This window comes from Martes martes, assembly GCF_963455335.1.
Source record: "Martes martes genome assembly, chromosome: 14".
NCBI classification, from domain to species: Eukaryota; Metazoa; Chordata; class Mammalia; order Carnivora; family Mustelidae; genus Martes; species Martes martes.
In genome coordinates, this window is record NC_137902.1 from 85,261,750 (window position 1) to 85,288,226 (window position 26,477).

Genomic DNA, 26,477 nt, shown 5'->3' on the forward strand with positions numbered 1-26,477 from the left:
GAGGGGGGCCCCGGGGAACTCGTGCTGCAGGAAAGCGAGGGTATCCAGGAGGGCCCACGCAGAAAGGGGCCCCCCTGACCAGAGCCCTGATCCCTGACCCACGTCACCCCGCTAGGCCCCAGGGCAGCCTGGCCTGGAGGAGAGGCTGCCCATTCCCTGCCCTCGAGAGGAGCAGCTTCTTGCCGCCTGGCTGTTATCCCAGGAACCGCGCGGCCGCGAGCATCTTCCCAGCAGGCCTGCCTAGGCCCTGGGAAGACATAGGGGCAAAACTCCTGCTCTGCACAGCCTGCCAGCTTCTGGGCACCGCTGACGGCGGTGTGAGTCTGTGCACGGCCGAGAGGAGCTTGCGAGAGTGCGTGTCCCTCTGCGACCATCATGCAGAATGGAGCCTTCTCTCTGTGCGAAGCTAGCACGGAGCACTTGCAGGGGAGAAAGGCCAGATCCGACCCTCAAGGGGCTTATAGTCCATTAAGGAGGGAAGACGATCGATAGCAAGTTCTGGAAAAGCAGCACCCGCTGCCGAACTGCAGAACAAAGTCACAGAAAGGTGCCCCCTTTCCTGCTCGGCTGGTCATGGGGCTCAGGTTGGGCATCGAACTGGGCTCTGAGGCTGGACGAGGCTTTGACGGGGGGAAACAAGAGAGACAGAGGGATGGCAGGAAATGTTTAAGGAAGAGATCTAACGGGACCAGAGAGGACAGGAGGAAAGATGGTGTTCTAAAGAGAAATTCAGGCCTAATCCGTGCGGAAGCTTACAAGCTCCCCTACATTTGCTCTGCTCACCGGAAAGTTGACAAGAGGTGTGGAATGATGGGCGTGGGGGGTGGGGGCCAGGGCTGAAAGACGAGAACAAGCCGGTGGGCTGTGAGGCCACCAGGATGGCCCAGGGCGTGAGCCTGGGGCCTGGAAGGCAGAGACATTTGGTGCGGGGTAATGGCTGGGAAGTCGGAAGGGAGGGCGAGAGCAGGTTCCAAAGACAGCAAATGATGGAGGGTGCCACCTGGGAATTGGGACTAATGTCATCCTAGGGGCTCAGACTGGGGAGGGGAGCCTGAGGCAGAATGAAACCTCAACCTTCTGTGTCCGAAAAGGTAAAGGATCAAAGAGTGAAGGCCCCGAGACCTTTGGGGAGCCGCAGAGGGCGGAGGCCAGCCAAGGGATCTTGCTCTGGAGATCCTGGTCTCATGTGTGGGGGCTGGGCCGTCTGCTGAGAGCATAGCACAGAAGGGGGAGGGCTCACAGACCGTGGGGGAAACTTCCACAACTCCTGGGAAGGAGTCAACCCATGAGGGGGGCCGAGGACGGCACCTCTGAACTCATGGGGCCAGTGGTCCAGGTTATCTGGCTCTTTCTAGCAGCCCAGGAGTCCAGACAGCCCAGAGTAAAAGCAATTTATTTACTCCTTGAACACTTCTTGAAAGCTGACTGTGGGCCGGGCGCTATTCTAGGTGCTGAGGGGAGCTGGCGAGTCAGAGATAATGTTCCCTGTCCTCACGCAGCTCGTTGCAGACCCAAGACAATGGAACAGGTGGCTGCCATGCGGCATAGTGGGTCTTGGTCCAGCACATCAGTTTCACCTCTGGAGACTTTTAGAATGATGGACTCGTGCCAACTGTCCACCGCCACCACCAGAAAAATCCCTTAGGATCGGGCACGAGCAAGAGTGGTTTTCAAAGGCCGATTCGAATGTGCAGCTAGAATCGTGAAACCTTGTAGCATCATGAGTCCAACTGCCTCAAGTCCAGTCCCTGCCTCTTACCAAATATATGTGTATGTGAGTGCTCTCACCTTTGCTTCCTCATCCGTAGAATGGGATAATAATAGCATCTTCTTCATAGGGTCGTAGTGACGACTGAATGTGATCATGAGTAAAGCCTTGAGAAACAGCCTAACACAGACTAAGTGCTTAGGACGTGTTGGCTGTCAGCTAGATGACGGTGCTGGGGTTCTGTGGGGGGTGGCACGGTGCTGTGGGAACCCAGGTGGGGAATCTGCCCCAGATCGGAAGGTGGGGAAAGGCTTTCTGGGGAAAGTGACTTCTGGGCTGCGACACGCAGAGAGTATGGGGTTAGCCGAGCCGGAGTGGATGAGATGGGGAAGGGGGTCACGTTTCAGGCAGAGGGAACAGCGTGTACAAAGTTCCCAGGCAGCAGAGCCAAAAACACAGAAGGGACAGGAAGTGATTTGGTGAGACCGGAGTGCAGGGAGAGGCCGGACCGCAGAGGGAGCGGGGAGGAGGACGGAGACCTAGCAACGCATGATTTTTATCCCGAGGCCACAGGGATAAGGAGGAGAATGATCAGATCTGTGTGTTAGAATCATCTCTTGCTGCAGTGCGGATGTGGAGTCGGAGAAGAGAAGCCTAGAGAGTGAGGTGAGCTCGAGGGAGAGGCTGATGTGATCCCAATGAGGGAGATCTGTGGCCTGGACCACAAAGGACCATCGAAGACAGTGGAGAGACAGAAATGGGCAAACTAAGAGGTCCCCGGACAGTCAAGTGGAGGGAGACTAAGGGAGATGAGCTTGCCAAGCACAATGCCCGGTCTTGGGTTTGAATGACCTCCTGGGTGGGTGGTGGCACCATCATGGTCAGAAAGGGAACATAGAAAAAGAGCAAGTTTGTTGGCGGGGGGGGGTGCCTGGGTGGCTCAGTAGATCGAGTGACTGGCTCTTGACTTCTGCTCAGGTCATGCACGATCTCAGGGTCATGAGATTGAGCCCCGTGTCGGGTTCTGTGCTCAGCCAGGAGTCTGCTTGAGATTCTCTCTCCCCTCTCCTTCCGCTTCGCCCCCCACTTGCTCTCTCTCAAATAAATAAATAAAGCTTTAAAAAAAAAAAAAGAGCAAGTTGGGGAGAGAACAATGAATTCATTTTCAACGTGTTGAGTTTTCGGTGCTCATGAGATGTCCCGGCGGAGCTGTGTGTCCAGCGGGCAGTTGGACATCAGGGTCTGAAGCCCAGGGAATATGACTGATTGCAGGTATGTCGTGGAGCCAATAGAACCGAGGCTGCGGGGATGTTCAGCAAAGAATCAATGAGACGTGGAAAGGGTCCTATGTGCTCAAGGAGCGGTCGTAAAATGGACTGAAAATGGCCTAGAGTGGAGGGGGAGGTGAACAGGCCAGAAAGAGTTCCTGGCGAGGGGCAGCAGCAGTGAAAGTCTGTAGTCAGAGAGGGAGTCCTCTGAGTCCAGAATCTTTGAATCGAGACACTTCTGAGCACCGACCAGGGAAGGCCGACTCCAGGAGGCATATCCCAAGAGCACGCGGCAGCGGACATTCAGAGTAACTCATCTATGTGCGTGGCATAGAGATGGCTTCCCTCCTGTGCTCTGTGTCCCTGGCTCGCTCCATCAATGAGAGCCTTCGGTTTTCCATCTGTCAAATGGGATGGTGACCCTTGACCTCTGCTTGCCTCACTTGGACGCTATGAATGTAAATTTGTTCCCAAGGGCTTCAGGTTCACATTAAAAGGAATGACCTAAACATGAGTGCTCTCAGCGCTGGGTTTCCTTGGACGACTGACTCAAGTGGATACTAATACATGCCCCCGCCTATCTCTGTTGAGAGATTAAAAGAGAGAGAATCCCACAAGGCCTTGGTTCTAGAATTCTCTGCTCTATAAAATCTCTTGGAAGACGAGGGTCCAGGGCCAATAGATGGCACGAGCTATCTCTGGAATTGTCTAGCTTTAAAAGTCCCTTTCCCTGAATCATCTAGGCTAGAGCATTCAGCACAGAAGAATGAAAATGAGTAATACTTGGGACCATGGAGAGACGGGCGGACTCCACATTCAGGCCCTCACTGCCTTACTCATTTATTCCATAAAGATTCTAGAGCATTTCTCAGGAGCTCCCTACAAAGCATCCAATCACCAAGCCCAGGGTTTGGGTCATCCCTGTTTGACTCCCGTCCCTGGGACAGCTGTCCCGGCCTTGGGGCTCCCTCAGAATCAGGTCATTTGGCTGGCAGCCTCATACCTGCTTGCGTTTTGTTCTCATTCTCCATGGTTCATGGGGTAAGGTGACTGCCAGGTAAAAGAAAGTTGTCTTCTGGGGCATGTGTGTGTGTGTGTGTGTGTGTGTGTGTGTGTAAAAGAGAGAGAGACAGACAGAAAGTCAGAGAGAGAGAGAGAGAGAGACTGATGGAGGGAAATAATAGAGACCCCCAGCATCGTAGGATGGGATTTCCTGGGGCGAGGTGTACAGAGGGCCTGTCCAGGTAAAATTTCCCATGTCCCTAAGGAATATATAAGTTTCTCAAGCATAAGGATCTGAATTCCCTTATCTTGGGGAGGGCTGTTTGCACAGGAGGGGTTTATTGAATGGCAATTGAATAAATGATTTACTCAGTGAATTTGAAGAGCAGATCATTCACTGTAAGCTGCTACGAATGGAACCAGAGGCCACAGAGGCTCCCTGTTCCTGCATGATGTGGTGGCCTGTGGCTCCTGACCTCGACGGCCGGAAGTGGGAGACACAGAAGGAGAGCAGCAGCGAAAATGCTGTCCCTGAAGGGTCCGTCCCTATAACTTAATCCTAAACTTTGAATCATCTAAATGGGCCGCCCCTTGCCATGGTCTGTGAAACCGAGCGTTAGAAGAACATAAACAGAAATGACCCTCGGGCCCCGTGCGTCTTTCTCTTCCCGCTCAATGGCTTAAAGAGGCCCAGGACGTCTGGAGCTTTCCAAGCCTTTCCTGCCGCCGGCTTCCATGCCCAGCGTGGGAACCCAGGGCCACCTGGGACTCACCTGAGCGTAGCCAACACGGCGGCTCGCCTTTAGGAAGAGCGTTTTATGACCAGATCCGCCCAACGATAGAATGGCATGCGTCCCTAAACAGGGAGGGTGGGCCCCGCGTTGGCCAGCAAAGGCTGCGCCGCCGCACACCTGGGACGCTGTAGAAGGGACGCCCACCCTGGGTCACTTAACCGTAGCTTCTTTCATCCTCTGCTTGGGGGCCATGGGACTGCGGGAAGAATGTGGTGAGTCACAGACTGACCCCACAAGAAGGAACAATGGGTTGAGAAACACAATGGGTTTGCTGTTTGGGACCATCCTAACCAACAGATCCAACATGTGCGCGCGTGGGTCATGGGGTCGAGCGCAGAGCAGTTTCGGTGACAGTGTATAGTCATGGCCTCAGTTAGGCAGAAACCGCCAGTGTTCCCGTTCTGCTCGTCTCCGACCTCACCCTCCTGAGTGCCTTGTGCATTGATTGAAATACGCAGTTGGTTCACGATGTGTGTGAAAGGCGCTTGCATAAAAGTGATTTTATGGCTCTGGCTTGGGTTTGTAAGCCAAGCAAACAGAAAAATCTCAGGAATAAAAGGGGCAATAAAATAATCACGTAACTCTTTGAACTCACACTAAATACCACCTTTATTTCAAGGCTCTCAACGTGTTTTGCAAACAAGTTTAGAACCGTCATTGTATCCCCCCCTTTTGTCGGGGAAACTGAGTCATGGCACAGTGAGGGTTGGTAGGAGAGCACGCAGGGTTTGTTTCAAGGGAGAACTCTGGGAGACACCTCTGAGCTGGGCCCGTGGGAGCCACCCCTGACCACATCTTTGTTCCGAGCATAAATGTTTAGCTGCTTCCCCACAGGTGTAAATTTCACCCGCACAGCCCGACCCAGCGGAACGCCAGTGGATGGCTTGTTGACCCTGGAGTTAACAGCAGTAGAGGTCATGCTTGCTGTACGCCAGACAGCGGCTCCCCTACAGCTCCCCACTGTCCTGTGAGGTGGGTATCCGGGTCCCCGTGGGTGAATGGAATGAGGCGTGAGATGTCACACTTGCAAAGGACCCAGAGCCTGCCACTTATGGGCCCAGGGACAAGGACTTTCAAGAAAGAGGACCCAGGCCAACATTTTTGTTCCGAGCCAGAAACGTTCATGCTCTCCTCCAGTCTTGGAGGAACACTTTAGAATATGGAGAAAGCCGGGACGGATTTGGATAGGTTTCCCTTAGAGTCCAAGGAAATATTTTGGGAGACAAACAGCTAGTGAGCAAAACCACGAGGTGAACCAGACAAGTGTTTCTAAAATTATACATATTAAGGAACTCCGAAAAAGCCCCAAAAGACTGTTAAAATAATGGGAAGAATTCTAAAGCATTGTTCTTGTTTTTTTTTTCTTGGTTTGGGGCTTTTTTACTATTTACCATTTGAAAATTGTCCCACTGAATGTATTTTCATTGTCCAACAGGGGGACGAAATTAGATACCAGTGACCCAAGCACCACCCACTCTGGGTTGTGTGGGACTTGGTTGCTCCTCTGGGCACACCCACAGCTCCTCATGTCCCCCAAGGGGACTCTGGCCGGCTGTTCACCAGACCTTCTCCCTCTCTTCTTGGGCTCGCTCTCCTCCATTTCCCAGCCTCCCTTGCGGCGGAGTAAAGCCATGTGACCAATTCCGGCCAATGGATTGCAACGTCCAACCAATGCTCTTTAGATGTTCCTGGGCCATTCTCCACTGTCTTTCACTACTGTCAGTCTCCTAGATGTGCACCCATAGGGGGCCTGATCTCGGAAGCCTCGCATTGAGGATGGCAGAGCCTCCATCAGCCTGGAACCTTAAGGAGTGGGTGGGACGAACCCTTCCCCGTGTCCCGCTGCTGATGGAACAGTTGATGTGGTGTGTAGAGCCGTCCTAATGAACGGATCCAGCATGTGCAAACTAATCCGATCCCTAGGGGAGACACTGGCCATTTGGATGACTTTAAACAAACAAACAAACATGCACAGTTTCAAACAAACAGGCACAGACGACAGTTGTAATATGTTATAAAATGTCATAAAATGTTAAAGTAGCTGGCATAACCTTAAACTCATAGAGCAACTTGGAGATAAGAATCCACCCTCTCCAGGCTAAAAATGAAAAGGTCTGTAACATCTCCCCGCGACAGAGCAGAAAGCAAGCCGAGGCACAGAAACAGCCCATTATTGTCCTTCTTTGTTGTTAGTGGCCTGTGACAAGACCCAGCTCTTCAGTCCCTCCCCCGCACTGCAGGCTGAAGAGGACAAATTGCCTTTGCCTTGAAGCCACCTCCGTGTGACCGCTGGTCACTACCTGCACTGGGAAGGACTCTGAGGCCAAGTCAGGAGAGGGGACGGTGATCGGGAAGCATCCTTGCCGAGCCCGGGGAGAGGGGAGTGGCCACATCTGCTCTTGTGTCAGCCAGTGGCTGCCCCATACGTGCCCACGGACACATTCGTGATCATTCGGGATCCCTGCGTGGTGGCAGCTCAGTCTCCAAGCCCCGCCCCTCACCCTCCCAAGATCTACTGAATTGAAATCTCTGGGTGCGGCCCCTGGAAATCTATATTTTTATAACCTTTCCATGGAAGTGTGAGAGAGAGTTAGCTCTCGAAGCCACCTGGTCGCAGGCAGGCACCCCCTGGATGCGCAGTAACACAGTAGTAGAGTCCCGGGCGAGTCAGCTGTCTCACCTGTGAATTAGGGGTAACAACAGCACCTTCTTCGTGGGGATAGTAGGAAGGCCAAGTGAGATTCTCCATAAAAAAACAGTTACAAATATTATCTTTTATTCTCTTACCTCCTTCCATGAGTCTGTGAGAGGCATTTTGCTCACTGCCCCTGGCATCGGTGAAAACACGATTTCTTAAGATTTCCAGATGCCCGGGACAGCTTCCTCACATCCCCAAGTACCAGGAAGGGCAAAAGCACGCAGAGCTCCGAGGCAGACGTGCTCTGCCCTCCCCGCACACCGCTGTGGGCAGCCCTCCCTCACCTCCACGCGCAAGCCGCATCGGGACCCTGGGTGGGGAGACAGGAGGTTGGGCACACGTCGATGCTGGTCTAAGTCACGACCACTGGTTAGAGTGCCAGGGGCTCTCGTGCCGGTGAGGACGCCGGTCATGCTGACGGCAGGGAGATCGGTCACAAGGCACCACCCAACAACCTTGGGGCTGTGGGTTCAGCGCTGCTGGAGAAGAATGAGCTAGTTCATCCTCAGACACCAGCTCCTAACCTTTTCAGACGTCCCGCGTCGTGCCGTGTTTACCATCTCCGCTGTACCCCGGTCTCCTCGGAGTCTTAGAACCCACCCCCCGATACTGGGAGGAAGGAAAAGAGACACCACTCTCATTCTGCAGCTTGGTCCCCGCCAGATACAAACAAAACCCTTGACTCTGGTATGCTTCAGGAAGGAATTCGCTGGAAGGAAAACTGCTAACTCACAAACAATCCCGAGGTTTCCAGAAAGGAGCGGGAGGCCAAGCGCCCCCGGGACAACAGTTCTAACCACAGCCAAGGTCAAAGACAGCAGCAATCCAATGGCAGAGCCGCCTCCTCCGCCCCGCTGGCCCCGCGGCACCGCCGCTGACAGGCCTGGGACGCAGGCACCCCCACCTGCCACCCGCAAAGCCCCCTCTTTGTATCAGTCACTCGCGTCCCCTGCAGCGCTGTAAGCTGGCCGAGCTTGGGTCCCATGCCCACAGCCTAGTGCCGGGGATCTAGGAGAGCACGTCGCCGGCCTTTCCTGTTAACCCCGGTAGATGGAAGAGCTTGAACATAAGTGGGTTTAAATGCAGGGCCGGTGAAATCCAGGAAATGTATACTACCCCACGGATCCTGGCTGCTTTCAGCTTTTCAGGAAAAGCGGGAAACCAATGTCTTGCTGCTCCCTGCTGATCCCTCTGTGGCCCATATAAGCAGACACTGAGCATCAGTGGGACAGGCCTCTGGGGACAGAAGGACATAGGTGGCTCTGGGACACATGTGCCGATGGCCTTTTCAAAGCAGAGCCTTTGCTCCTTGACAGTGGTATCTCAGGGGCCGGGGGGCCTCGGCCAGTCCTAGATGATGGGTTACCAGAAGGCCGTGGCACGACAGGACCCTGCGAGGTCAGGAGCCCGGACGTGGCCGATCCCAGCACGTTCCACGGAACCGCTCGCCAGACCAGGAGCCAGGATGTCTGAGCTCTGGCCCTGCCCTGTCTTCGCTCCTGGCAAAGCTTTGAGCAGATCTTTCAACTTTTGTGACTCAGTTTACTCGACTGCCAAATGGAGGTAATCACGTGGAGCTCAAAGGACTTTTGTAATGCTCTAATGAGTGTTTATAAAGCACTTTGTAGGAGTTTATAGTTATTTGAGCTGGGAAAGGAATTACAAATTATTCAGGAGTAAACAGTATTTAGAATCTGGATTTTCAACAGCCAACAGGTTTTCCTGGATGTTTACAAGACCATCGTAACAGGACAGCCCGAGGGTCCGTCGGGGTAAACTGGTTTCGTTCGAAGCCCTCTCCTCCCTGAGGAGCACGTTCCGGGCTTCGGGAAGCCATTCGTCTACGTGGCGTGCATCTCTCGACAGACAGACGAGCCGCCCAACACCTGGTTTCGGAATGGAAGCCAGACCCTCAAGTTTTGGTTTATTTGTTTCACATTGTTTTGTTTTAGGGATTGGAGATGAAGAGGTAATGGATAATTCTCCCCAGATACATCCGAAGTGCTACACACTTGGTTCACAAAGAAATGTAACTTTCTGTCCCACCAGAGTTTGGAATAGAAAAGGTAGAGCGCTCGTGTGCCGGGAGAAAAGAGTAGATGACGGTGAGTCCCTGAGCCAGATTGTGGGCTTCTGTCTGCCCTTTGTCTCCCTTGTCTGCACGACTCTGTGAGGATAGGTATCACCATTCTGCTGATGGAGACAAAGCCCTCAGAGTGAGGGCTCACCACAGCCAGCACGTGGCGGAGTTCACGTTCACGCCCACACTCATCGTCTCTTCCTCTGTTTCGTAACTGTCGTCACTGCCCACCACCGTCACCGACATCCCGCCGCTGCATTCCCAAGTGCTGTACAAATCTGCCAGGCGTTTTGGGGTTCCCTTGTGCGACAATCAATGCCTTCAGCCTTGACCAAGCCCCAGAGGCAGGATGTGGAGAAGGCGGGGAGAAGCTGAGCGCTTGGGCAAAAGTGGGTGCTCTCTGGCTTTTCTTGGGTCGGCTGGAGCAGAAGGGAAGAGAGAGATCCTCGGGACTTTGCGTATTGGGAGAAAAGCCAAACTCAGTTCTTGCTTGGCTGTCTGTTCCAAAGGCCAGCCTGACTCGGCGGAACCACGTGCCACTGTTCTTCTGGTTGACATGAGTCAGGGCTTCCGACCCCCCACCCACGTGGAGGAGAACGAACATATGGGAAAGCGGGACCCCTCTCGTCTCAGGAGATAGTGTCCCTGTCCAGAAAGCATGTTCGTATCTATGATTCCAGTTGAGCCTGGAAAAGCAAGAAAAGAGAGAGGGGACACTGACCAGAAGGAGGCAAGTTCAGAGCGTTTCCCACAAACCGCTCAGCCTGGCCCTGGGGACCCGTCGCGATCTGACAACGAATCTCCGCTCCCATCAGAGGGTTTTCCATTCGGATTCACTCAACAAACCTCTACTGGGAATCCTTACCCTATTCCAAGTATATGGTCTATAAAAGGATACGAAGGATGCTCCCTGGCCTCCAGGAGATGATCATCCAGAAGGGAGACAGAAAAATTATCTCCGTTCCAGCAAATTGCTTTAAAGGTGAGATGAATTGCTTTAAAGGTGGCCCAGTCGGTTAAGCATCTGACTCTTGATTTCAGCTCAGGTCGTGATCTCAGGGTCATGAGGTCAAGTCCCGAGTCGGGCCCCACGCTGAGTGAGGAATCTGCTTACGTTTCTCTCTCCCTCTGCCCCTCCTCCCCTGCACACGCGCTCTCTAAAAGAAATAACTAAATCTTTAAAAAAAAAAAAAAAAAGGGAAAGAAAAAGAGGTGAGATGAATAAAGTACCCTGGGAGAACATTCCATTCTGCTCAGCCGAACCAAACTCTTCACAGCTCGAAAAACCTCAAAGGTCTCAGCTCCGGGCCTTGGGTCATGCCACCTTCTCTGCCTGGGGTGTCTTCCAGGCTCCTGTCCCCTTTCGTTTAAGTACACACACACACACACACACACACACACACACACACACACACACCAGCTATCACAGCCCTGCCTCCTCCAACAAGCCCTTCTCCATGACCCACACTCTCTCCTTTGAAATTTTATGACTTGTAACTTGCATCTCCTGGATGACACCCCTTATTTTCAACCCAGTTATCTTGTCTTAAGGCCCACAGAGCACTGTAACCCCCGTTAAGGGCAGGAACTATATCTTACACAGGGTAGAAACTCAATAAATATTTGTGGGATTTAATTAGATCCTATTGAAAATCCTAACAAATAGAATAATGAGGAAACATATCTGTACTTACTGGCCTTAAAGGATTCCTATCACAGAGTATTGTTAACTTTAAAAGCAGGGACCCAGACGGAATGTATAGTACAGCAGCACATATGTAAATACAGGGGGTATTGTTTTAATCAGGCCAGACGCAGACTCTATCCTGTGTGGTTCCTATAAAGGAGATTTAGCGAAGGGACCCATTCCAGAGCTGCAGACAGCTGAGTGAACAACAGCAGGATGGTGACAGCGAGACCAGCAATGGTGAGAAGCCATCTGACCCCATGAGTAGGAAGAACAAGGAGAGGGTCATGTGTCCCGGCCCTGGTTAGGACTGGAGCCATCCAGGAGCGGCCAGGGGTAAACACTGAAGTCAGGAAGGACAGTTGACCGGGGGTGGCCGTGGGGAGGGAGCCGTGTACTGACTTCTCTTCCTTCCACAGGCTTCGTTCTGGCCAGTGCCGCTCATCAGCTGAGCGTAACCGGAAGTTGGGAAAGGGTGTGCAAAAAAGCCTGGTGTCCGCCACAATGGGTCAGCCCTCTGGGCACAGAGCAGGGTCTGGGGGCTCCATGGAAACTGTGCAGAACACACCCGGGGCAGTCTGGAAAGATGTGCTCTCGGAGACACACGGACGTATGGTTATGAGGGAGAGTGAGCCTTTTCCTCACCTCCTTAATTTATTTTTTTACAATGAGCATATGTTGTTTCTATAATCAAGGTAGGGGGAAGATAAGATTTATCATTGAACACTCTGACTGTCTGTAAATCCACGCAGGCAATACAAAGGGAAAAAACTACGTAGACGTATTGTTTAACATTTTATTTCTTTATTTTTCTGAGAGAGAGCGCGCACAAGCAGGGAGGCAGCAGGCAGAGGGAGAAGCAGGCCCCCGCTGAACAAGAAACCTCATGCGGGCTCCGTCCCAGGACCCTGGGACCGTGACCTGAGCTAAAGGCAGACAACCAACGGAGCCACCCGGGCGCCCCAGAAGAGTGATCTGGACTTTAAAATCTCTTTAAAACTTTTTCAATCTCTCAGTTGAAAAGTCAAAGTCGTACTTAACTATTCATATATTCATCCACTCACTCATTTATTCACTCAATAAATGTTTTTTGAACATGTCCTGGGCTGGACCCAGGAAAAGAGGGCGAGGCAGTCACAGCCTACATGTACTCAGCCTAAAATCGAGGCCGGGAACCTGACACTGTATGACAGAAGGGAAGGGTCCCAGGTGGCAGGCGAGAGGGTGCCGCGGGGGGGGCCCCACCCCACCGGGAGACGCACAGTGGTGCCCGGGTCCTCAGCTTGGTGGCCTCTCTCCTTGCCGTGAGAAAGGACGTGGGGGCCTGCTTCCCACCGTCCCATTCGATAATATGATGTTTTTCCCTCTGAAAGGTGAGAGGCAGGAAATAATCAGAGCCTCCATTTCTGTCCAAACAGCCTGGATCTCCGCGACATGAAAGTGAGTTTAGATAAAAGCGCATTTTAAAAATTAACAAATTAAGTGGGTGTTTCATAAGCATGTGGCCAAGCCACAGACCCTATAAATGGGCGGGCTGTTCCCAGGCCTCATTACACAGAAGCCCTTCCTTATTCCTACCGTCCTCTTGCTGCGTCCGCCACGCGGGAGGCCCGCGCCTGCCCTGCTGGGTCTGCGATTTCAAAGGTTTGTCCCCAGACTGGCCTTGGATCTGCTCCGTATTAGTAGCTCCCATACTCTCAACATGCGGACCCCTTTGTACACGCCTTTGTAAACCCCCAAAATGTGGCAGACTCACATGTGATAATGGTTGCATGTCTAATATTTCTGATTAAGAAAATGCATACTGACGCAAGTCCATACAGAATTCAGGTATGCTGGGGCGGCTGGGTGGCTCAGTGGGTTAAGTATCTGCCTTCGGCTCAGATCATGATCTTGGGGTCCTGGGATCGGGTCCTTCTCAGCGGGGAATGAGCTTCTCCCTCTGCCCCTCCTGCCTCCTGCTCATGCTTGTCTCTCTCTCTCAATAAGATCTTGTTTTATAAAAAAGAACTTCGGTGTGCTTACCCAAGCAAATGTACATTTTATTAACCCTAACCACCTACATAGAATGTGGCACATAATAGCTCACACGGGTGGGAGGGGCTATCATTCGGACTCTGCAGGCAACGCTTGGCCGGCACAGGTCTCCTCAGGTGCCCTGCAATGACCCCGGTGGTCCCCCTCCCCCTGGGACCTGAGGCTCCCAGGTTAGAAACCTCAGAGTGACAGAGGTACCCCCACAGGATCAACCCGCCTCGGCTCTAGTCACTTGGGACAAATGCCTCCTCCGTCGCGGAAAGGGAACTGGCACATCCAAGAGAGGCTTAGATTTCCAAAAATTCTCTGGCTAATTAGAGACATAGAGCAATGCAGGAAAATGGGATTAAGCCCTGGCTCTGCTCACAGGCTGCGGACCGATCTCTTGCAGCCCTTGTTTCTATGTCACCAAAATGTGTCCTCACCACCCTGACCTCCACCCCTGTAGCCCATGCAAAGGGCGCGAGCATAGCCGCTTCACCGAGGACCAGGACGAAGAGCCATTGAGATGCCTTCTTACGTCTATTGCCGTCCGTATTTCCGACCACTATTAGGCAAGGCATTTAGACTCAAAATATTTATGCTTTATCGAAATGCTGTGTAAACTGTTCAGTGCTTTCTCTAGGACTATTTCCTCACCTGGAAGGCGAGGATGAAAACAACACAGAACTCCTGGGGCCGCCCTGGGAATGTGTGTCACCGTATTCCTGCAGAGGTCCTGCTGCGGACTCCGGACAGAAAGCACGAACCAGCGTCCCGCGGGGAGAAAGCATCCACGATTTTACTGATCGGTTTGTTGATTGACTGATCGATTGTTACTGCCGTCGGCCCAGGAGAAGCAGAGAGCCCGCCCAGGGATCACAGCCCACTCTGCCGACTCTGTTTGCCCACGGACATGCTGCGGATGGTCCGGTCCATCCCCCCAACGACAGGAAAGCCAAACCGCAGGTCAGGCTCCTAACACCGACATAATCAGGGGCTAAAAAGCAGCCGTATCTGCAGCGGCAGCCTTGGGTCTGAATAATCGTTTTCAGAGGCAGGTTGCTGTCTCCGTCCTGACAGCCTCAACCCAAACAAAGCTCGCCCTATGGGTCTGCTCAGGGGGACTTGCCTTTTGTGCCAAGTGGCTTTCCCTTTGCACGTGGAGGGAAATGAGCCAACATTGGCGGGGACTCCTCCGGACTCTGGGACACTCCAGACTGCGCCAAGGGCTTTTACCTGCTTCACTTCATCTTCGTGAACAGCCGCTCCGAGAGACGGGCCTGGTTACCTGCCATTTTCCAGACAAAGAACCTAAGGGCCAGCACATATGAGGAATTTGCCCAGAGTCGAGCAGCTTGTAAGAGGCCAAGCTGGGATTTTTAACCTTCGTCCAATTAATTCAGAATCCTCTACTCCTTTGTCCTAATTCCACAGACTTGGCGAGGGCCTCTGAATGCTGACCCTTACCTGCAAAGCCCCTTCTAGCCTTCAAAGGGAACAATCCACAAACCCTGAGGCACTGGGCACTCGGCTCCTTCTTCCTTCTTCAGCATCTGGACCCCTAAATGGCCGGGACGAGTGGCCTGTCAAACAACAAGGTTCCTCGGCGGTGGGGGAGACTTGGGTCAGTGTGAGACATTCTCCAATCGAAAGCTAATGTGCATGAGAAGCCCCACTGAGGCCTCTCCTTGGTGAAGGGGCTGAATTCCAACAGCAAACTGAAGAAAATGTGGGTCCGGAAAACAGGCCTTTTCAGAAAGAGGGATGCATGGTTTGTTTCAAATAAATGAGAGCCAATTGTAGGCTTTTAAAAATCTCTGAAGCACAGGGGTGCCCGGGTGGCTCAGTCGGTTAAGTGTCTGCCTTCAGCTCAGGTCACGATCATGATCCCAGGGTCCTTGGAACGAGCCCCACGTCAGGCTCCCTGCTGAGCGGGGAGTCTGCTTCTCTCTCTCCCTCGGCCCCTCCCTGCTCGTGCTCCCTCTCTCTGTCTCTCTCTCAAGTAAATAAATAAAATCTTTAAAAAAAAAAAATCTTTGGAGGATAAATGATAGGCATCGAGCCTATCATTCAGTATCTCTAAATCCGTAATTAAACTCCAATCCACGAGGAGCCCCTGTTCCTCCTAAGAGGGATCTACTGAAGTCAACTATAATTCCTAAGCCAGTAAACCCTCAGGATCATGTGCTAGAAAAACAGTAAAACTCCTTTATCAGCAGAGATTAGAAATTTCCTAACTCTGCCAAACCAGGAAATATCAGCCCATTAAATGTCATGGTTAAGAGATGATGAGGGGAGTCGAGTGACTTCCCAGAGTCTTGTTGCAGGATTTCAGAGATGTTGGCGCCTGGAGGGAATTAAGGTGAGCAAACAGGGTTTTCTGGTGGCCACCGGTCCAAAAGTCACGTAATACTTAACCATCGGGCACCCTGATCATTTAATTCAGGATGAATGAAAATAACTGTTTGCTTCTTGCTAGGGACACCTCATTTCTTTAGGTAACAGACCCTGTAACCAAGGCCATCAGAAGTGGGGTTGGAAGCCCCAAGGAAGAAATGGGGAGATTGGAGGAGCCTCCCTCTCCCATCGTCTGCACCTTCCCTGAAGAGAGCAGGCCAGGCTGTCCGCAGACCAGCACGACCTGAGACCTCAGCTCCCCCTCGTCTTTCCGTCTCAAAGCCAGCGAGACTCATTACTGATGTGCTTTGTCCAACCCTCAGCTCAGAGATGTTCTAAAAGATCCAGTCAACTGTAGGGCAGCTGAGATTTGGCCCTTTTGAAGGCTCTCCGGGACGTACTTGGATAACATGAGTTCTGCATTCCAATAGTTAAAATTATTGTTAAGTCCTGGGGATCTCGTGTACAGCATGGTGACTACAGTTAATAACACTATGTTGCATATTTGGAAGTCGTTAAGAGAGTAAATCTTAAAAGTTCTCATCACAAGAAAAAAAATCTGTAATTATGTGCGGCGACAGATGTTCATTTGCCTTACCGGGGCGATCATTTCGCAACATACACGAATATCGAATCCCTATGCTCTATACCTGAAACTAAAATGATTTCATATGTCAGTTATACCTTGATTTTAAAAAGGTAACTCTCTGTGCGTTCCATGATGAGTAGGAGCTCAAGGAACCCAAAGGGCAGATAATAATATAGTAAAAGTTGTCGGACCTGAAAACGAACTTACAGTGTTTTATACAGAAGCTTCAGCTTTCAAATTACGCGTTTATCTAGGCAAACTCATAAATCTTCTCCTGGTCCCAAGCATCCGATGGGGCATGGATGTGCATGAGTGACAGTGAGCCCCTTACTCCGCATGGAAACCAGGCATCCTGGATACATCACCAAGCTGGATGTTGCGGGCATAAACCCCGCTGTCTGCTGGCGAGACTGAGATCGACCCAGCTTGAGTGAGTAGCCCGCCGGAAACAGACAGATGTTTGTTTGGAGCATGAACACGGGTGAACTCTTGTCTTCTCTTTCCATCACTTTCCATCAGTGGCTTCTCTGTATCAGTCAAGTGAGTCCATGCCCAGCCTGAGCCAATGGAAATTCTTTGTTGGCATCATCTGTAGCAGTCCATGCCCAGCCTGAGCCAGTGGAAATTCTTTGTTGGCATCATCTGTAGCTCCCCTCGGTGTGGGCAGGCTTGCCCTACTGTGTGTGCAGACTCATGCACCCATTATTTTATACAAGGACACAACGCTAACCCCCTGAGCAGCTCTTGGGTCACCCTGAGTAAAGTGCCCCCAGATCTCACACGGAGCCAAAGGAGCCTCTTGAGGAAAGGACGGTTTAACATAAAATCAAAAATGCCTTCGGAGACCCAGACATACAGCAATACTTCAAGGTGTGGCCAGGGAAGGAGGGGAATCATCTGGGCAGACTGCTCTGGGACAATGGAGCTGGTGAGCATGTTAGTGAGAGGGAGAAAGGTTCCTAAAGTCATCCAGTAATGCAGTCCTGGACTCACCCGCCAGGCTGATAGGTATCAGCGTCTCGGTGTAACCGAAGGCAGAACCACCCGGATTCCAAACTCCCAGCACAACTGCCAGGGACGCCAAGCGTGCATCCAAGCGCTTCACTGAATTCCGTCTAGAATCGTCTCTCCTCTGAAGTCCAGCCAAAGAGAAAACCTGTTTCCAGACGAAGCGGGGCTTTTAGAAACTAGGTGACTATTCCCAAGGAGACACTGAGGACGTTTGCCTGTGTGCAAAATCAATCTTGATCGAGAGGAATCAAGTATGGACCCATCCGCAGCTCATTAATATGATCTGTTGAAAAGGAGGCCAGAGTCACCAAGTCAATCCGAAAATCTAAAAATAACACTAATGTGAGCCTGGCCCAGTGCATGCAGGGCAATAAAAAGATGTCTACATCTGCTGGAGCTGGAGTCCCTGGACGCTCCCTCGCCCTTTACTACTCATCCTCAGCGGTAATTGGGAAGGGAGGCATTTATCTGCTTTCCAGAAAAAGCAAAAAACATTCCATGAGGATCCCTGTGGCCAAAAATATCATTCTGTGCTGATGCAGGAGGATAAACGGACGCTGTCTTCCCATTGAGTAAATCCTACATGTTTCAAAGATCGCAGGAGGATCTCCTCTTAAATTGTTCAAAGGGAGACATCTCCCTTGGAGAGATGTGGGGGTCACGTGGGCGGCAATTTCCAAAGCACCATGGGGCACTGATCACGGGAGGTACACAGATGAGCGATTTTTTAAAGAGTTGATTTATCATCATGTGTTTATGCAAAATAATATAACAGAACAAACCCAACCCGTGACTCCGAGACGTTGCTTGGGAATTCAGACAGACGTAAAACATACTGTAAGTCAAAAAGTGCAATTGTTTAAATATAGAAATGCTAAATAAATTGGTACAGGGGGTCTGCAAAGATGGGAAAAGGAAATCAGAAGGCACAAGAACCCATGAAAATTGGGAAACGCTGTTCTAGGCCGAAGCCCGATGGGTTCCCAGGGCGTGGACAAGTGACATGGTTCACAGTCGTTTTCACAGCCTCACTGAACACAGAACCACCAAGATCTCCAAATGCCCAGGGACCTTATCACCGCTCTGGGACCTCGGTAAGCTTCCGAGAACCACTTGGTTTCCTCACTACCTGAAGAAGTTTTAATCCAAATGAACAGGGCGACAGAAGAGGATTCCTTTTCCGATCTACCATCTCCGAGCCCAAATCTCTGACAGTTGAACCAAGTGTGCCCAATGCCCTGGAGAGGACAGCAAAGACCCCTTTGCTCTTTTGAGCTAGCCTGAGGCTACAGGCGCAGGGAAGGAGCTCCTGCAGATCTCTGACAGTTTCTTCTACCTCCTCATGACCTCATCCCTGAGAGAACAAGGAAGAGTGTTTGAACCACACTTGTTCACAGCCTGGACTGTTGTGGGATGCCCTGGTAGGAGGCAGGTGGACCCTAGAGGCACCCATATGGGATTGTGGTTTCAGAGGGAACCTGCACTTTGCTGGGGCGGTCAGCTTGGGGAGTTAGCCATCAACTCACATGGAGGAAAGAAGAGTCTGATGTCTTTTTACTTCCCAATAAAGCTCTCATCTGTGGCTCGTGCCATGACGGAAGAGTGTGGCAGTCAAAAGCAGTGAGTTCAAGCAGACATGGAAACAGAGAAAAAAAGAAGGAGTTGCAGAATAACATTTTAGCATGATTTGCTTTTGTGTAAAGAGAGAGGATTTCAATAGGTTTGCATATAACCCAGAGTATTTCTGGAAGGATTTACTGAAAGTGTTAACGATGGTTGCTTATCCAAGCGGTAGGAGAGGGGGCACCATGTGTGGGAAGCAGACTTTTCAGCTCCATTCTATAGCTATCTGTGTGTTGGCAATTTTTGCAGTGATCTGTGTGCTTTGATAACAAAAGCCTTTTGAGAGATAGCAAACAATGGGAAAATGTTCCAAAGCTTACATCGATGCCCCAGGAATATCAGTCCATGGGACGTATGGTAGAGTGAGCCGTTCGCATTTACAAAATAATCACCATGCATAATACATATTACCGAGTAAGCATTATGACATAGACTCACATTTACCTAATAATCACAATCCGGAATGCACACTGAGTAGCCATCTTATGTAAGGAACCTCTTCGTGCAGAAGCACAAGCTAGACAGGGAGCCCTTGCGGTAGCTGGGGTGCTCGTGAGCCTGGGCCCCCCACCCCCGCGGCTCCGGCCAGTGAGACAGCCCCTCCCCTGCTGGCTCTAATCGCAGGAGTGCCTGGTCCACGTCGGGCACAACCTTAGCCGCATCACACATGTGAGCTCTCATCCTCGCGGTGACTCTCGGACATAGGCTCAATTTTTATTTACACATAAGGAAATCGAAGCTTTAGAAGTTTACCCCATGATCATGACCGAGAAACTAACTGTCCATCACCACACACGCCCTACTGGCCACCGCACGAAGTTCTCACTGGGATTACGTTTCCCTGCCCTCCACTCAGTGAAATGTGGGTGTCACTTCAGGCTAGCACAAGCCGCACTTTCTCTCACCTTCCACGCAGAGCTCTCCAAGGTCCTAGGGGACAGCAGAGCCACAAGCTGGAAGGAGCCTGGGTTCCTGCATCACCACCTGAGGATGGTCACTCCCAGATCCGAACAGGATGTAAACATGAGTGTGAAGGCCCTGAAGCTGGAGGGTTTCTTCGTTACGGCTGCTACTGTTACCTTACGTAATGCAGCAAGTGAAAGGAAGTGCCAAAACGCTGGTAGATTCCAGAGGCGAGATCCCAGGGCCATTCACCTTCCGAGCACCCTCCCTCGCCGCCGTGCTGAAATGCTCCCAAGCCACACTATGTACCCACTCGGCTCCTCTGTGGCCTCCGCCAGCCACTTGCCAAAGAGGGGCTCTGGGACCAGAGCCGAGTGGAGACCAGCATGGTCGGTGCAGGTAGCACCCCAGCCACACAGCCCCGTTCAGCTACCTTTCTCTGCACTGAAGATGATTGAAGGATGGAGATGCCCCCCAGACGGACTGCCACGGCCAACGGTTCCTCCGGGGCCCCATCGGGAATCACTACACCAGGGAAGCCTCTGCTCCCAGCTTCACCTCCCATCACCTGCCTCCGCCCCTGCTCCGCCTCAGCCGACACAAGACACACTGCGCTTCCCACCGCTGCACCTCCCGGAGGCTGTGGGGCCTGGCCAGCGACCGCCTTCTTGTCGATCCCCTTCCCACACTGACCCATGCCCCTAGACCTTGTCTGGTCACAGATGGAGGGACGCGATGAGGTCCCGAGACCGTCTAGTCCAAAAGGGACTGGGGATGTGGGGGTCGGGATCGGAGCTCCAAAAATCTTCTATTTTAGAATCATCCCCGGCGTGATGGGGGGCCCAGAAAGGTCTGTTGTGCAGTGAGGGGTCCTCTTCCTGAGCTGTGGGGAACTGAAAAGCCATCATCTTTGAGGACCACGGAATGTTGCCCCATTGATAGGTGTCGTCTTTGGCTTCCTTGCCCAGACATGGTCTCTGCAAGTGAAAAAGGGATGTGTAGTGATAACCACACACATAAGGGGAAAGAAGCAAGGAGAAAAAAGACGAGGTTCCTGGATGGCATTCGGGGGCACCCTGAGAGGAAGCCTCCACCCTTGTTCTGTTCACCAGCCCCTGCTCTGGTGGACCACACGGTGTCCCAGCGCCCTCTCTAAGAGAGCGGTTGTGCTGGCGATGGACTTCACATCTGTAGGAGGCCCTGGAGGGGTCAGAAAGAGCCACATCACCTCCCACTGCATGACTTCCATGAAGACAGCATGGCTGGCTGGCGGTCAAAAAGCAGAAGTGAGGCCCAAGCCCGGGAGACATAGGAGGAACTACCAGGTCAAAACCAATCAGAGTCCACTGGGGAATGAAAACAACCAACAACGTGCTTCTGTGGTCGGCCTATACAGAGGCTCTTTTCTAACATTTTCCAAGACCTCAGCTTGTTGGGGGTTTTGTTTGGTTTTGTTTGGTTTTTTATGAAATCCTATGCAAGAAAATGTTACACAGCAGCCCTGTTACAGCAATGTCTTCACAAACGTTACCTCACATCCTCACTGGTGAGATTCGCATTTAACCGTAGTAGAGAACCAATAGACACAGATATCCTGAAAATTCAAGTAGTTAATTTCCTCTTTCAATGCTAAGGGTTTCAGTGATACATCCAGACGACTCTATGACACTTGTTAAGAAGAAAGGTAATCAGTGATGTTATTTTAGGAGAAAACAACTAATTAGTTTTCTTTTAAAAAAAAGGAAAAACTGGGGCGCCTGGGTGGCTCGGTGGGTTAATGATCTCAGGGTCCTGGGATCGAGCCCCTCATCAGGCTCTCTGCTCAGCAGGGAGCCTGCTTCCCCCTCTCTCACTGCCTGCCTCTCTGCCTACTTGTGATCTCTGTCTCTGTTAAATAAATAAATAAAATCTAAAAAAAAAAAACAACCCACACCTTTTTCCCACTCTAGTTTCTTAAAGACCTAAAGTAGTTGGGAATAGCTCTTGATTAAGTAGCTGGTACGAGTGCGTTGATCCATGGTATCATTTTCTGGTTTCTAGCAACATGCTTGTCGGTACGTTCATCCACTCACAGTCCTGACAATAGATGTTTCCTCCAGTTGTAGGAGATACTCACCCTTTGGTCCAGACTCTCCCGCAGGCACTGAGGATCCTGGAGTGATCAGATCAGCCCCAAGAAGTTTATATTCTGATGGAATAGAGAGATGAGCCAGAAGAGGCCGCCATGTCGATGCCGACTCAGCTGACCACACTTGCTGTAAGGTACGACATTTCGGCTGTGTATCCAAGGGCCCCAGAAATGCAGCGGGAAACTTGGAGCAGCCCTCCTCATGACTTCAGGTCTTTCCCCAACTCCAGTGAGACAAGCCAAAATGTTTCAGCTCCTAACGCAGGGCAGATCTCAAATATAACATGTGACTCAAAGCAGTCGGTGAGATAGTGCCCCTTTGGCGAGTGTCTGATTGGTTCCAGAGGAAAGATTTTAGACAGCCCGGCTCAGAGCACATGTCTGGAGGGGAGTCCTTGGGGCCCTGGTTTCTGGCAGGCATCTGGACTGAGGGACTAGCAGGGCTCTCTACGTGCTCACATGTGAAGTCCTGTGAGACACACAGCCTGGGGAAGCCAGCAGGGCTTTCTATGGGGCCAATTCACTGTCCACCTGCAAGCTGCTAACCTCACTCCTCCAGCCCCTGACGAGGGAGGCTGAGACATGATTCCAAGGAGTGGTAGCCTCTTAAAGCCATAATCCTGTCAATCGACTTGAATTAACCGATATCACAACACAGCAATGGAATCTTCAAGAAAAGATACAAAAATGGTCGTGTTGTCCTAGAGCTGGGCCCATTTAGGAACGTTGACCGTCTTCCTCTGGGCCAAGCCAAGTGGTGAGTCAGTCAGGGACAGGCCAGACATGTTCCTTTCAGTAAGTCGTATTTCCTTCAATTAAAAAGGTAATGGAGAAGCCAGACACAAAACGACAAATGTTGTAGGATTCCACTTACAAGAGATCCCTAGAGGAGTCGAATTCAGAGATAGAAAGTAGCATGGTGGCTGCCGGGAGCTGGGGCAGGGGAGAAGGCGAGCTCGTGTTGAATAAGGACAGAGTTTCAGTTTGGGAAGATGAAAAGGTCCTGGGTTGGATGGATAGGGGTGATTCTGGTGCAGCAGTGTGAACAGACTTAATGTCGCTAAAAATTGGATGAGAAGGTAAATTATGTTAGGTAGGCTTTATCACAATAAAAAAAAATGATGGGACTACTTGTTCTGACTCTTTAATTAGATCATTTGAAGATTAATTGTGTTCTGTTTAGCATTTTCCTTCTGTATATGTGCTGGCCTTTCCACAAGGCATTAGATAGAGATTCTTAAGGACAGGAACTATTTATCATTTATCGTTGGAGCCCACAGCACCAGTACGAAGCCCTAATACATAATGCTGGATAAATGTTATTTGAAAGAAAGAAAAAGAAAGAATGACCGCATGACCCAGCATTCCTTCATCCGCAAAGGCCATGCCCCTGCAGCGTGTTTTTTCCTACAAACATGTTTGCAGCAGAGTAACAACAGAAACAGGGACGTTATTGCATTGCATTCAGAGTAATGAAGGCTTTCAATCCAAAAAAACACCAACGTTAAGTACACATCTGTAGTCATATTGAAAGCTTCTTGCCTTCATTTCCCACAAAGCCTTCCTCACTCCACTCTAAGAAGAGGAAAGACTGATGAATGAATGAATGAATAAATGAATGGGTTCCCTTCCCGGTCCACAGGGCTAGACTGTCCCCAACCAGGTGTCAGCAGCTTCCATGCAGAGAGCCTTCCTGGTCCCTGGAGAGGTAAAGGAACCACCCAAAGCTGGTCCGGCGACAACGTCCCTTTCCGGGGCGGTTCCTTCCCCTGGGTGAGACAGGACGCGATCACCAGCTGCCCTCCCGCTGACTCAGCCGTGAAACGTTTACAGTAATCTGACTTCACGGCCCTGGTGCTTCCCTGGGCAAAGACTTTCTCATTTTCTGGTAAAGCGGATCTCTGAGGCGCGGGAAACTCAACAGCAAAAAGAACAGAGCAGCAGAAAGAGACGCTTGCATTATTCAAAGCCAGGGAGCGGGCGTGGCACAGGGGAACTGAAATGCTTTTTTCCTCAGTTTGCTTTTCAATGCTGAGCAACCGTCCCGGTGTCCTCAATTTCCTAAGATTTTTTTTTTAAAACATCTCACATTTTGGTACTAAATAAATCCAACCATTTGCGCACTCTAGTCATTTTTAGCAAAGAGCACATTCGTTGTTTTCTCTGCAGAACAAAACCCAAACCTCATCTAAATTAAAAGCTGTGCGCAAAAATAAGGGAGGATCTTCTGGTTAGAGCTGCAGAATTGCCTTGAGCTTGGCCAGGCTTCCTGGCCCGCTGAACCATTTCTTGGTGGCATTAAGTGCATTCACCGTGTTGTGCAACCCTCCACCACCACCCATCGCTAACGACTAGGGAGATCTCAAAATATGTAATCATAGTGAGAAAGCTTTTTCTGGGCTCAGAAATTCAGAATGACAGAAACTATCATTTGTGGCATTATCATGGAGGAGAATCTGAAAAACCTCCGGCCACAAAATACCTAGATATGCCGTACAAAAATAACAAACACGGTTTTAAAAGCACAGCTGAGATCAGTAAAGGAAATCCCTGAGGCCAAAGACGGCTGAACACCGGGGCAAGGTGCTGACGCTTTGGCTGCCGGTCGCAGAGGGAACTCTGGCAGGATAAAGAAGTCACCTTCAGTCTCAAAACCTCAGGCCACACTTCACACAGCCTTGGGGTTGAAGCTGACACATCTGTACCGTCTGGGAACTCCCAGCCTACTAAATAACATCGAGAGAGTCCCAATCTAATCATATCACACGGCACCTGCCGGAGCAAATAGTCAACTTCTCTGTGGCAACCAATCCCCGACCTCGGCCACCCAAGATCCCCTCCGTGAGTGTTCTTTGAGAAGCTCACAATAAAAACTACAAAAATGCTTCAAGGGACATGAGCACAAAGGACCGGAGTCAACAGACACAACAGGCAGCAAGGGAACCCCAGCAAGGCCGGGTAATGAAACTGTTGGAAGGGGCTAAAAAATTGTGGTTAAGATAATTGAAAAATGTAAAAGGGAGGATCGAAATTATGAGTAAATAATCAGACTCTGTTTTAAAAAATAAAAAAAGACCAGGCATATTTGAAAAGGGACCAAATACAACTTCTAGAAATGAAATGTAGGTCATCAAAACCAGAAACTTAATGAGTGGGTTTCATGGTCAGATTAGACAGCTAAAGAGAGAATTGTCACCCGGGAAATGGTGTGGAAGGAGATCACCTGGAGGACAGCACAGAAAGACAAAGAGAATTTTAAAATGAAAGAAAAGTTAAAGACACAGAAGATAAATGAAGCTCCAGCATGCACCACATAGGTGCTCCGGAAAGAAAGACACTAAGAGGCAATATTTTAAAGATCGGGGCTGAGAATGTTCTAGGAGACGATTCAGGAAGCAAAATTGGTTTGAAACAAGATACACAAAATTAGATCCATTGTAAGGAAAAGCTGCCAAAGGGCAAAACCCAGGGTGGGGGGCAGCTTGACGGTAGACTTTTCAGTAGCAGCAATAGAAGCCAGGAGTCGGTGGAACCTTTTCAAAGCACCAAGAGATGCAGGATGATCCTACTCTGTTTACAAACTAAAAATAGCAAAGGAACAAACTAAGGCTAAGTCATAGATCATGCTTAGGGTTAGTCATCAAGTTACTTTTGTAGGAATGACTGACTTTGTGGGGGGATGATCTGTACAGTTGCACAGGATCCCCACTCTTGGCCCAAGGCTCTGCTGTCACCAGCCTGAAATTTCCTAATCATGCTGAACAAGGAGCCCTGCAGTTCCAGTTTTCACTGGACCCTACAAATTATGCAGCTCGTCCTTTATGCAGCCCCTGAGGACCTGGTGCCCGTGAGAAGCAAGCAAGCAACATCCTACACGATGTGTGGTCAAGTTCATCAGAACAAAGCAAACATCATGTGGGAAAATCTAAGTCTTGTAGCTTGAAAGACAGAGAAAAGATTTATGACAATATACTTGATAGGGTTTTTCGACTGCAAGTCTCCCCTTGTACACGGGGAGAGAAGGGAAAACCAAGCTCTGTCAGGGTAGTACGGGAAAAGAGTGTGATAAATTGCCAGATCAGACACATGTTAAGCCCGGTGACTCGCACAATGCACCCAGGAGCTGATTAACACAGTGGATGGAGCTGATGGTGGTGGAAAGAAAAATATCTTTCTCAAACATATCAGTAGAAACACTCCACGGGGAGCGCCTGGCTGGCTCAGTCAGTTAAATGTCTGTCTTCAGCTCAGGTCATGATCCCTGGGTCCTGGGATCGAGCCCTGCATCAGGCTCCCTGCTCAGGGAGCCTGCTTCATTCTCTCCTTCTGCCCCTTCCCCCGACTGTGCGTTCTCTCTCTCTCTCTCTCTTGCTCTCACTCTCACTCTCAAATAAAGAAAATCTTTAAAAATGAAACACTCCACAGCCTCACTGGTGAAATCTATATGTTGGTCCAAATCAGACAGCTAGAAACACAGTAACACCAATCAAAACAATCTAGAGGTAGTTCCTCCTCTGCTCCTTCAGGTTATAACAAGTAATGATGGGGGAAAGCTGTTTTAAAAAGTGTC